We start from the raw sequence: 9918 nt of genomic DNA, 5'->3' as shown, positions 1-9918 counted from the left end.
ACACCGAATCATCTATAAAACCATTCTCCTAACCTTTAAGACCCTCCATAACTTCACCCCTCCATACCTGACTGAACTCCTCCACATAAACACACCCAGCCGGACTCTCAGATCGTCTTCCTCCCTCAGCCTTACCATCCCTCCTGCCTACATGACCACCATGGGCTCCACAGGGTCTTCAGCCGCTCTGCCCCCCGCCTCTAGAACTCCCTCCCACCTGACATCAGAAACATCAACACACTGGACATTTTCTAATCCAATCTCAAAACCTACCTGTTCAAACAAGCCTACTCACTTTGACCTCCACTCCTCCTTCTCCTTCTGTTGTTTTAAAATTGCTACATTTCCTTCTTTTAAATTTCTTTTTTAAATGTTATATTTGTGTATTTGAATGTTTTAATGTTGTTTTCTCTGCACAGTGACCTTGAGTGTTCTGAAAGGCACCTATAAATAAAATTTATTATTATTATTATTATTATTATTATTATTATTATTATTATTATTATTATTATTATTATTATTATTATTATTATTATTATTATTATCCACAGCAATAAAATCACAACTATGAAAAGAGAATAATATTTTGTAATTTTGTCACAATGCAATGCTCGGTTGGGAGACCGTGGGTGTTAGCGTTAACATAGACATTACTTTGACACATACCACCCACTACCTAATTACTGCTTCAGACCAAGCACACCCCACTATAGCAATGCTCCCCAATGGCAGCAATATTCCCCAGTAGGACAATGCATTCCACAATCGACGAACATAACAAGGACTTCATCTTCCAAACTCCTCGTACCTCAATCTGACAGAAGATCTTTAACATGCACCCTAACAAACTCATCAACAGCAGCCCCATCGATAGGACCCAAAATAACCTCTGACAATGTCCTGATGCAAGACACCACAGGACATCACTGCAGGTTCCATGTTTCTGCTTTGGTGGCACAACTAGATCTACACAATGTTTGGCAGGTGGTTTTGATGTTGTGGTTCGTCTGTGTATAATATTATGTGAAAAAAATCACAATACTGAATATTTACCAAATGTTGAACATTCTAGCCACTCTGAGTTGGTAAATGGACATTTATAATTGGATAGTGGAAAAGGCACTTTGAAAAGCTCTTAATTCTAACCAACACATCCTTTGTACAGGAGGCTGTTTGAAAATTTGGGGAAATCCTCAATCATATCCTTGGCAGAGGTGACAGAGGTAGTCAACACGCTCTTCAGCACCAAGTTGCTTGGTGTGAATGAGACTCATCCTGAGATGTTAAAAACTGTAGACACTGTTGTGCTGTCTTAGTTGACATCTTTTCTGTGTTGTGTGGAGGTGGGGAAGAGTTTCAGAGGGTTGGGAGCCCAAAGATGTATGTCAAAAAGGGAAGTGTGTGCTATATACTCTTCGCTCTCAAACTGCAGGCTTACTTGTTGTTCCTAGAATCTCTAAAAGTAGAATGGGAGGCAGAGCCTTCAGTTATCAGGCGCCTCTCCTGTGGAACCAGCTCCCAGTTTGGGTTCAGGAGGCGGACACCCTCTCTATTTTTAAGACCAGTGTTACAACCCCGGCTTGGGGGGGAAGGGAAGCTACATAAACAGTTGTAGTTGGTAAAAATCAAATTATTATAGAAAAGTTTGAACAAAAATATGCAAGATAGTATACAAATGAGGCAAAACTAGGGAAGAGGGCTGGTGGGTGCTGCTCAAATTAAAGAAAACAGCAAAACACAAGAAGAGTTCTCATAAGGAGAACTTAACACTACACTACAATAGAATCACTGTGGACAAAAGAAAAAATTAAACAAAAAGGCTCACTACCTGGGAACTGGCACAAAACAAAACTACATGGGAGTCAGCACCCCTAACCCTGGTGAAAACTAGACAAAAGAAAACTACCTGTAATGAAATGAAATGTTGCTGTATCAGTTTTTAATACTAATCCTAGCCCAATTCCTACCACACAATCTATCTTGCCTCAACCACACAGATCACACAGAATGGCACACTAGAATTCAGCTGCCCCGTTCAGTTGAACTGCCAACTCTTTTAAAAGAGTTGGCAGTTTTCGGTTGGTCAGCCTGGTGAGCTCTGCACCAATCGCAGGACTCCTGGTTACAGTCACGCCTCTGCTGTCGTGGTCCAACCAGGGAGTGGGGATCACACAGCCCTATTTGCATAGCCACAACATATAGTTAAAACACACACACACAGGGTAGGAGGCACTGGCCGTAACACCCCTCCCCTTAAGAGAAAAATCATATCGATTTTTATTAAGGTTCACAATCACTCAGTATGTTTATATTCTAATATCACTGTCACCTATACTTACCACACTCTGGACAGGGCATCTGCCAACACATTTTCAGTACCCTTTTTATGACGGATCTCAAGGTTGTATTCTTGCACAATCAACGCCCAGCGCATAAGGTGTTGGTTGTGATTGTACATGCGAGAGAGAAAAACAAGTGGATTATGATCGGTCATTACCACGACAGGACAGTGACTTGAACCAATATAAACTTTGAAGTGCTGCAGTGATAATAACAATGCAAGGGTTTCCTTTTCTATGGTGGAATATGATAGCTGGTGCTTAAGGAATTTACGGGAAAAATAACTGACTGGGCGATCAACTCCAGCAGCATCCTCCTGTAACAGGACTGCACCCGCTCCCACCGCGCTGGCGTCAACCTCCAGCTTAAACGGCCTGGAGAGGTCGGGAGCAGCGAGGACAGAGGCATGGCAAAGAAGAGACTTTACACTTTCAAAGGCATGTTGACACTCGGGGGACCACACAAAATCAACTTTGGTGCTGAGCAAGTTTGTCAGCGGACGAACGACAATGGAGAAATTACAGCAGAAACACCTGTACTAACCTGCCATGCTGAGGAAACGGCGTAGGGCTCTATGGGTGGAAGGCACCGGATAGCAAGTAATGGCAGAGATTTTCGCAGGACTCCTGGTTGCAGTCACACCTCTGCCATTGTGGTCCAACCAGGGAGTGGGGATCACACAGCCTTATTTGCATAGCCACAACATATAGTTAAAACACACACACAGAGTAGGAGGCGCTGGCCGTAACAACCAGGCTTAAAACCTTCCTTTTTGACAAAGCTTATAGTTAGGGCTGACTGGGGGACCCTGACGGGGTCAGCTGGTGTTTTCATTTGCACAACTGACTGCTCCTCTTTACGTCCCTTTAGTTTGCCCCTAGTTATGCTGCTATAGGCCTAGGCTGCTGGGGGACCTCTCTTGATGCACTGAGCCCTTCTCTATCTACCTATGTATTTATTATATATACCATTATTGCATTACACTCACTCTGTTTCTCCCTGTGTCCTTTCTCCGAGTGTCCCTGGTCCCAGAGCTGGATGCTTCAGATGTGTGGTTGCTCTCCCACCAACTGTAACCCTCTACCTCTATCCCTCTACCTCCACCTGTAACCCTCTACCTCTATCCCTCTACCTCTTCCCCTCTATCTCTATCCCTCTATCTCTACCTCTCTACCTCTATCCCTCTACCTCTTCTGTCCCTCTCAACCCGCCCGGCCAGCAGGCAGATGGGTCCCCCCACATTAGAGCCGGGTTCTGCTCGAGGTTTTTTTTCCCTGTTAAAAGGGTGTTTTCCTTGCCACTGTCGCCTTTTGGCTTGCTCTGGGGGTCAGGCATATGGGTTCTGTAAAGTGTCTCGAGACAATTTGACTGTAATTGGCGTTATATAAATAAAATTGAATTGAATTGAATTGAATTATAGTATCAGGGTATCACACTGCTCAAACTTCATGGGAAAGTCTGTTCCAGGAAACAGGAAAGACTGCTCAGACTAAATGGCAACCTCACATTCAGAAGGGGCAATGCTGATTCTATCCTTTTCATGGAAAAGTGGAGAAGGTCTTTATCCTTATGGAACTGCTGAGAGGGGCATCAGAATTTAACCATCCTGTACACATCTTGGGGACTTGGTGATAGTCTACAGTCATGTCTCCCAGAGAACGCTGTGCAAGGTGCTGCGGAGTATCGGTTAACAAAGCTATTTTGTTTTTCAAAAGGACAAGCCATCTGTCTGTTGTTACACCAGACTGTAGTGGTGAAGAGGGAGCTGCAGTGGAAGGGAAAGCTTCCAATTTACCAATGGACATATCCAAACCCTCACCTATGGTCATGAGCTCTGGATAGTCAGAAATAGCCAAAATCATTTCCTTCATAGTGTGGCTGGGCTCAGCTTTAGAGATGGGGTGCAGAGCTCAAATGTGGGAATAGCTCAGAGTAGACTTACTGCTTTTTCACATTGAAATAAGGCAGCTGAGGTGGTTCAGCTATCTGATTAGGTCATCTCTCAGGTGCCTTCCTTAGGAGGGTTCTTTGGCATGTCCAATGAAGAAACCCTGGGCTAGATACAGAACATTGCATCTCATCTGGCCTGGGAGTGCCCTGGGGTACCTCAAGAAGAACAGGAAATATTGCTGCAGAGAGGGACATCTGGATAGTCTCCTGGCCCCATGATGAATGGAATTAATGGATAAATGAATGAATGGATGGAGGCACTCTGAGATACGCAACAGATGAACTGTCTATCTCCTATGTATATTTGATTCTTTTCTCCTTCATATGACGTGAATAGTGTGCTTGACTGTCATGGTGAAGTTAGGCTTGTGTGGTTCAGGCCTGCTTGCCACCACCCGGATGTTATGCAATGTCCTCCTGTATCCACTCTCCATACTCACTGATCAGATCAGAACAACATCTGAAAATCTCATAATCTACCTGCCCAATATTGTGTAGGTGTCTTCATGCCAACAGCTCTGGTCCATCAGGACATGGACAAGGATCTCTGGGGGTTTTCACTGGTGGTGCCTACATATATTGGGTTTATACCAGCACATCCCTTGGGCTTTTTGTCTAGTTGTAATGTTGTCTGATAGATGTATGCTTTCAGTCGATATCATCCTGATTGTCCATGCAGTTATTTAACAGTGTTGCTGTGTTCATGTTCAGGTTACTTTATTTGTACCTGCAGGTATGCACAAAATGTTTCTTGTGTGATTGTCATTCAAGACTGACCCCTTTAATCTAATTTTTTCCTGATTTTTCTCTGTCTTCCCCCTGTCAAATTGTTGTTTTTGAGGGGAGACTTACTTTATCCAAATTGAAGGTGGAAGGATAGAGTGTGTCATAGGTTGTGCAGATTGTAAAGCTCCCTATAGCAAATTTGGGACTGTCTTACTGAGATATATAAATAAAATTTACTTCATTTGCCACCCCTCAAGCCTTTAGTAATTTTTGCACACTCCCTCACTCACACACACCAACATACACCCATGCAGTGGTTTATGTCTATTTTATACACCCAAAAAGAGAAAGACGGAGTGAAAAAGTAACATCAAGGGGTTCTCACAGAAGACAAGCTTTAGCCTTGAGGTTGAATTAATGATCAGCACAATTAATCTTTTATAAGAAGTAATGGCTAGTCTTGCTGGGGTATTTGCAACAACATGAAACAAGACGTCTTCTGACTTTAGAAAAAGTGCTCAGACAAAAGGACTGAAAGGACAGGAGATGGATTAGGATTTCTACTCAACAGCATCTCAAAACAATCATTTTTTAAAAAGGTAATGTGAAGAAGTTACACAAATACAACCAAAGACATTATATTGACATTTCCAAATGTCCTAGTAAATTTTGGTTAAATAGAGTGAAGTAGGAATAATTGATTTTCATTTACATTCTTAAACTTAAATTTCTTCAGCTGTCATTAAGTATGACCCAGGCAGTCTGTGTCCAGTTAAAGCAGTTACAAGTGGCCTGAAAAAAGCACTAAAACACTGCTTGAGTAGGAGGCTGCTGCATTTCAGGTATTTTATTGAAATACGACAAGAATTAGCAGTGTAAAAATCTGGCAAAAGCAACCTGTCCTTAAGCTCAGTTACTGAGACATCGAAAGAGAAAATGGGTGTTATGACCCTTCATGTGAAGAGTGACATACGTAAGGGCAGAGAGTTCACAGCTTAAGAAGGTGAAGTGGTATTTACATGGAATATTTGACCACTTTACTTCATTTGATGGAGACCACTTTAGATGACACTGAAAGTGTTTTAGTTTACAAAAAGTCATACAATGTTGAATATAATCATTATAATTGCATTTTGAGTTTGCAGTAATCTGTGAATGTAGTAGACAGATGAAAAATGCAGATAAATAGAAATGAAACAATCATTTTTGTGGTTTAAGTTATTACCATATGGTTATTACACTGCCAAAGAGGCGGAGCCTCGGCAGAGTAATAAGTTAAACCACAAAAATGTCTGTCTTTTACTAACTTAATTATAAACTTTTAGTTTATGAAAAAAATATTTTTGTTTATAAATAAGAAATTATATTACTAAAAAAGAACCATCTAAATGACACCATTTATCAGACCCAGAAACCATGAAAACAGAATGAATCTGTTGGTTTTCAACTTTCTGAAGGTCCTTGAAATACTTATGCTTTTGTTATAGCCATACAGTGTAAAAAAAAAAAATAAATAAATAAAAAATAAATCCAGGCTTTAAATCATCCAAATCACTTTTGTTCTATATCTCCCATTTTAAAATTGTATTAATTTTATAAATTTTAAATTATACACATGTATATGTCTATTCATTGATTCAACTGTCAACCAAAATTCATTTTAGTTGAAAATAATTACTTATTGTGTCAAATATTGCTATTTGACAATGTGATTAATTGCTATTAATTACAACGCCTGTAATTAATTCGATTTTTTTAAAATCGTGTCCCACCACTAATATATATATATATATATATATATATATATATATATATATATATATATATATATATATATATATATATATATATATATATATATATTATGGTATTACAAATATGTATATGTAAAAAAACATATGTAAAAAAATAAAAATTAAATGAAACTAGCAAAGATGGATAAAAAACTAATTAAAACTAAACTGAAATTGGAGACAAAGTCAAAACGAAATAAAAATAAAAACTAAAGAAAAATTGAAAATTATTATAACCTTGCTCAACATCCATCCATCCATCCATTATCTATACACCGCTTATTCCTCACTAGGGTCGCGGGGGGGGCTGGAGCCTATCCCAGCTGACTCGGGCGAAGGCAGGGGACACCCTGGACAGGTCGCCAGTCTGTCGCAGGGCTACATATACAGACAAACAATCACTCACACATTCACACCTACGGGCAATTTAGAGTAATCAATTAACCTCAGCATATTTTTGGACTGTGGGAGGAAGCTGGAGTACGCGGAGAAAACCCACGCATGCACAGGGAGAACATGCAAACTCCATGCAGAAAGATCCCGGGAAAGCCGGGACGCGAACCAGGGATCTTCTCGCTGCAAGGCGAAAGTGCTAACCACTACGCCACTGTGCAGCCCACCTTGCTCAACAGTTATACATATTTTTTTCTTAACAACTCTCACATACAGGCCCAAATAGAGAATAAATATATCCTGCTAACAAGTATTGTGTGTATAGTTTTAGATATCTTATTGCTTTGGGCCCCAGAGTTCCATTGTGGTCAAAAAACTATTACAAACACATCTGTAAGTCATACTGTTGTACTGAGTGACATGTTCCATCATAACCACGGACACAAGCTCTTTCTGACATACACCATCCTGCTGCCCAAAATCAGACCAGATAATCAAATCTGTATTATTGCTAGGGAAAATATTTGGGGATACATGCACTGTTTGCTGTTCCAACCAGCATTTTAATAATAGTATTAAAGAGGTGCTGTTCAAAATTTCATCTTAAGTGGCAATCAGTAGGCGTAATGCTGAGAGTCTCAGGCAGAGATGGAAGTCAGTCTGTATTGTGAGACAGAATAATACTCCATTCAGAGCTAAAAAGACACAACACATTGTTTGTTTTGGTCTCATCACGAGAGCTGTTGACTGTTTGAAAAATACAAAATGACACCTGCATTATATTGTAGTATTGCATCTTTAAACAACTTCTTAAACTTCTGAAACTCATCAATATCAGAGTTATTCCCTGACACCAGATATATCCAGCAGTGCTGCTTTTTCGTAAAATGAGGCAATTGCTACTTGCATTTTTATTTTTTATTATTTATCTGTTTATTACTGCATTAGACATATATTCACATACAAAACATATTGTATCTGTAAACTGTCTTCTGGTTTCACTTTGCTAATCCTACTAAATCAGCACATGGCAAAGATAGTACTTTAGATTAAAGTTCTTCAGATTTTAAAAAAGCTTTAAAAAAAAATTAAATGGAAAAAAATGTCAAGACTGGTTGTTAATATGAAGACCTGGAAGGGTATCTATCAAGATTATTTCCTTTTTGCAGTGCCATATCTATAATAGTCATACACACATGTTTTCAGTTTCATTTTAAAAACAAACTCAACAAAAACCTGCTCAGTTAAAACAGTGAATGTATCTACTTCTTGTCAGTCCTGCTGTCGAACATTAGTTTCCTTAGGAAGTAATGAATGGTGTTTGCAATTGTGATGAGATCACAAAGAGACACACTAAGAATTAAATATTACAATCACTAACATTCCCATTATAAAAGTTAGGGCCATACACTGCCCTATAGACTTAACTCTCCCTTTGGCCTCCCACTGTGGGAAACAGGGAAACTTCTTATTGACCCTCTAAAAGTCCCCATGTCCTTTTTTATTTGGACTATGCTTTGACGGATTTTTTTCCTCTTCTTTTTAAGTTATCAGTGCATCTATTGACTTTTTTTTAATCTCCAGGAGTAGTTTGTTCACTTTTCTGTGCTAAATGAACCCCTAATGTTGCTACATTACATTGCTCTTAGTCTGCTTAGTACATATGTTAAGATATTGTGTCAAGTGTATTGTTGTTCATTTGTAAAAGTGGCATACAAACAGTGTGATACCAAAGTGTGTAATAGCTTTGTTGGTCTACTGCACACAATGTATTATTTTAACATTTTTGTATTATAACAGCAATAATACAAACTTTTAATTATAAAAAACTTAAAAACATACTATACCCCACCAACTGTAGTCACAATTCTTCAATATATTTCAACACCAACAGTAATCCATAGATATCAGCAGATTTGTCACAGGGGTCAGAGAACCCAACCGCAGGTACAGACAGGCAGAGATCAATGCCAGTGAAAACACAAGTTTTGTTACTCCGCCAAGAGACACGGCAGACTTATGAGATGATTAGTGTTGGTTTGTCTGTTTGTCTTTTTGCAAAATTATTTTAAAATGGAATAACAGATTTGGATGAAATTTTCAAGGAAGGTCAGAAGTGACACAAAGACCAAGTGATTAGATTTTGGCAGCGATGCCAAGACTCCAGCTTTCCAAGAATGACAAAAACAGTAACTATTACTCTTACAATGCACAGCTTTTTAAATTATTTTTGTGTGACATTGTGATAGCCAATTGAAGCAGGTAGTGCGATCAAATTAATCTAAAGTAAATGGAATAATGAATAAGAAGGATTATGTCCATATTCTTCAGGAAAACCTAAGAAGAACCTAAGCCAGAGGGTTGGGTCCTGGATGCAATTGGGTGTCCCAACATAACAATGACCCCCAAATCCACATTAAAAGTAGGGCTGGGACTTTAACGTGTTAATTTCGATTGCTGCAAGCACCAGAGCTAACGCTACCTATGATAATCCTGGTACAAGCAAATGGTGTAGCCATCCCATAACAGATCTCTTTCAACACTGAAAGTGCTTGAGTTTTCAAAAAGTCTGAAAATCTTGAAAATAAGCTCTATAATTGGACTTTGAGTTTGCAGTAATCTATGAATGTGGTAGACAGATGAAAAATGCACAGATAAATATGAATGAAACAAACATTTTTGTTGTTCAAGTTCACATATATGTGTATTCATTGAT

This window comes from Amphiprion ocellaris, chromosome 13 (genome assembly GCF_022539595.1).
Source record: "Amphiprion ocellaris isolate individual 3 ecotype Okinawa chromosome 13, ASM2253959v1, whole genome shotgun sequence".
Taxonomy (NCBI): Eukaryota; Metazoa; Chordata; class Actinopteri; family Pomacentridae; genus Amphiprion; species Amphiprion ocellaris.
The sequence above is the reverse complement of the archived record's forward strand: the minus strand, read 5'-3'. Positions refer to the sequence as shown.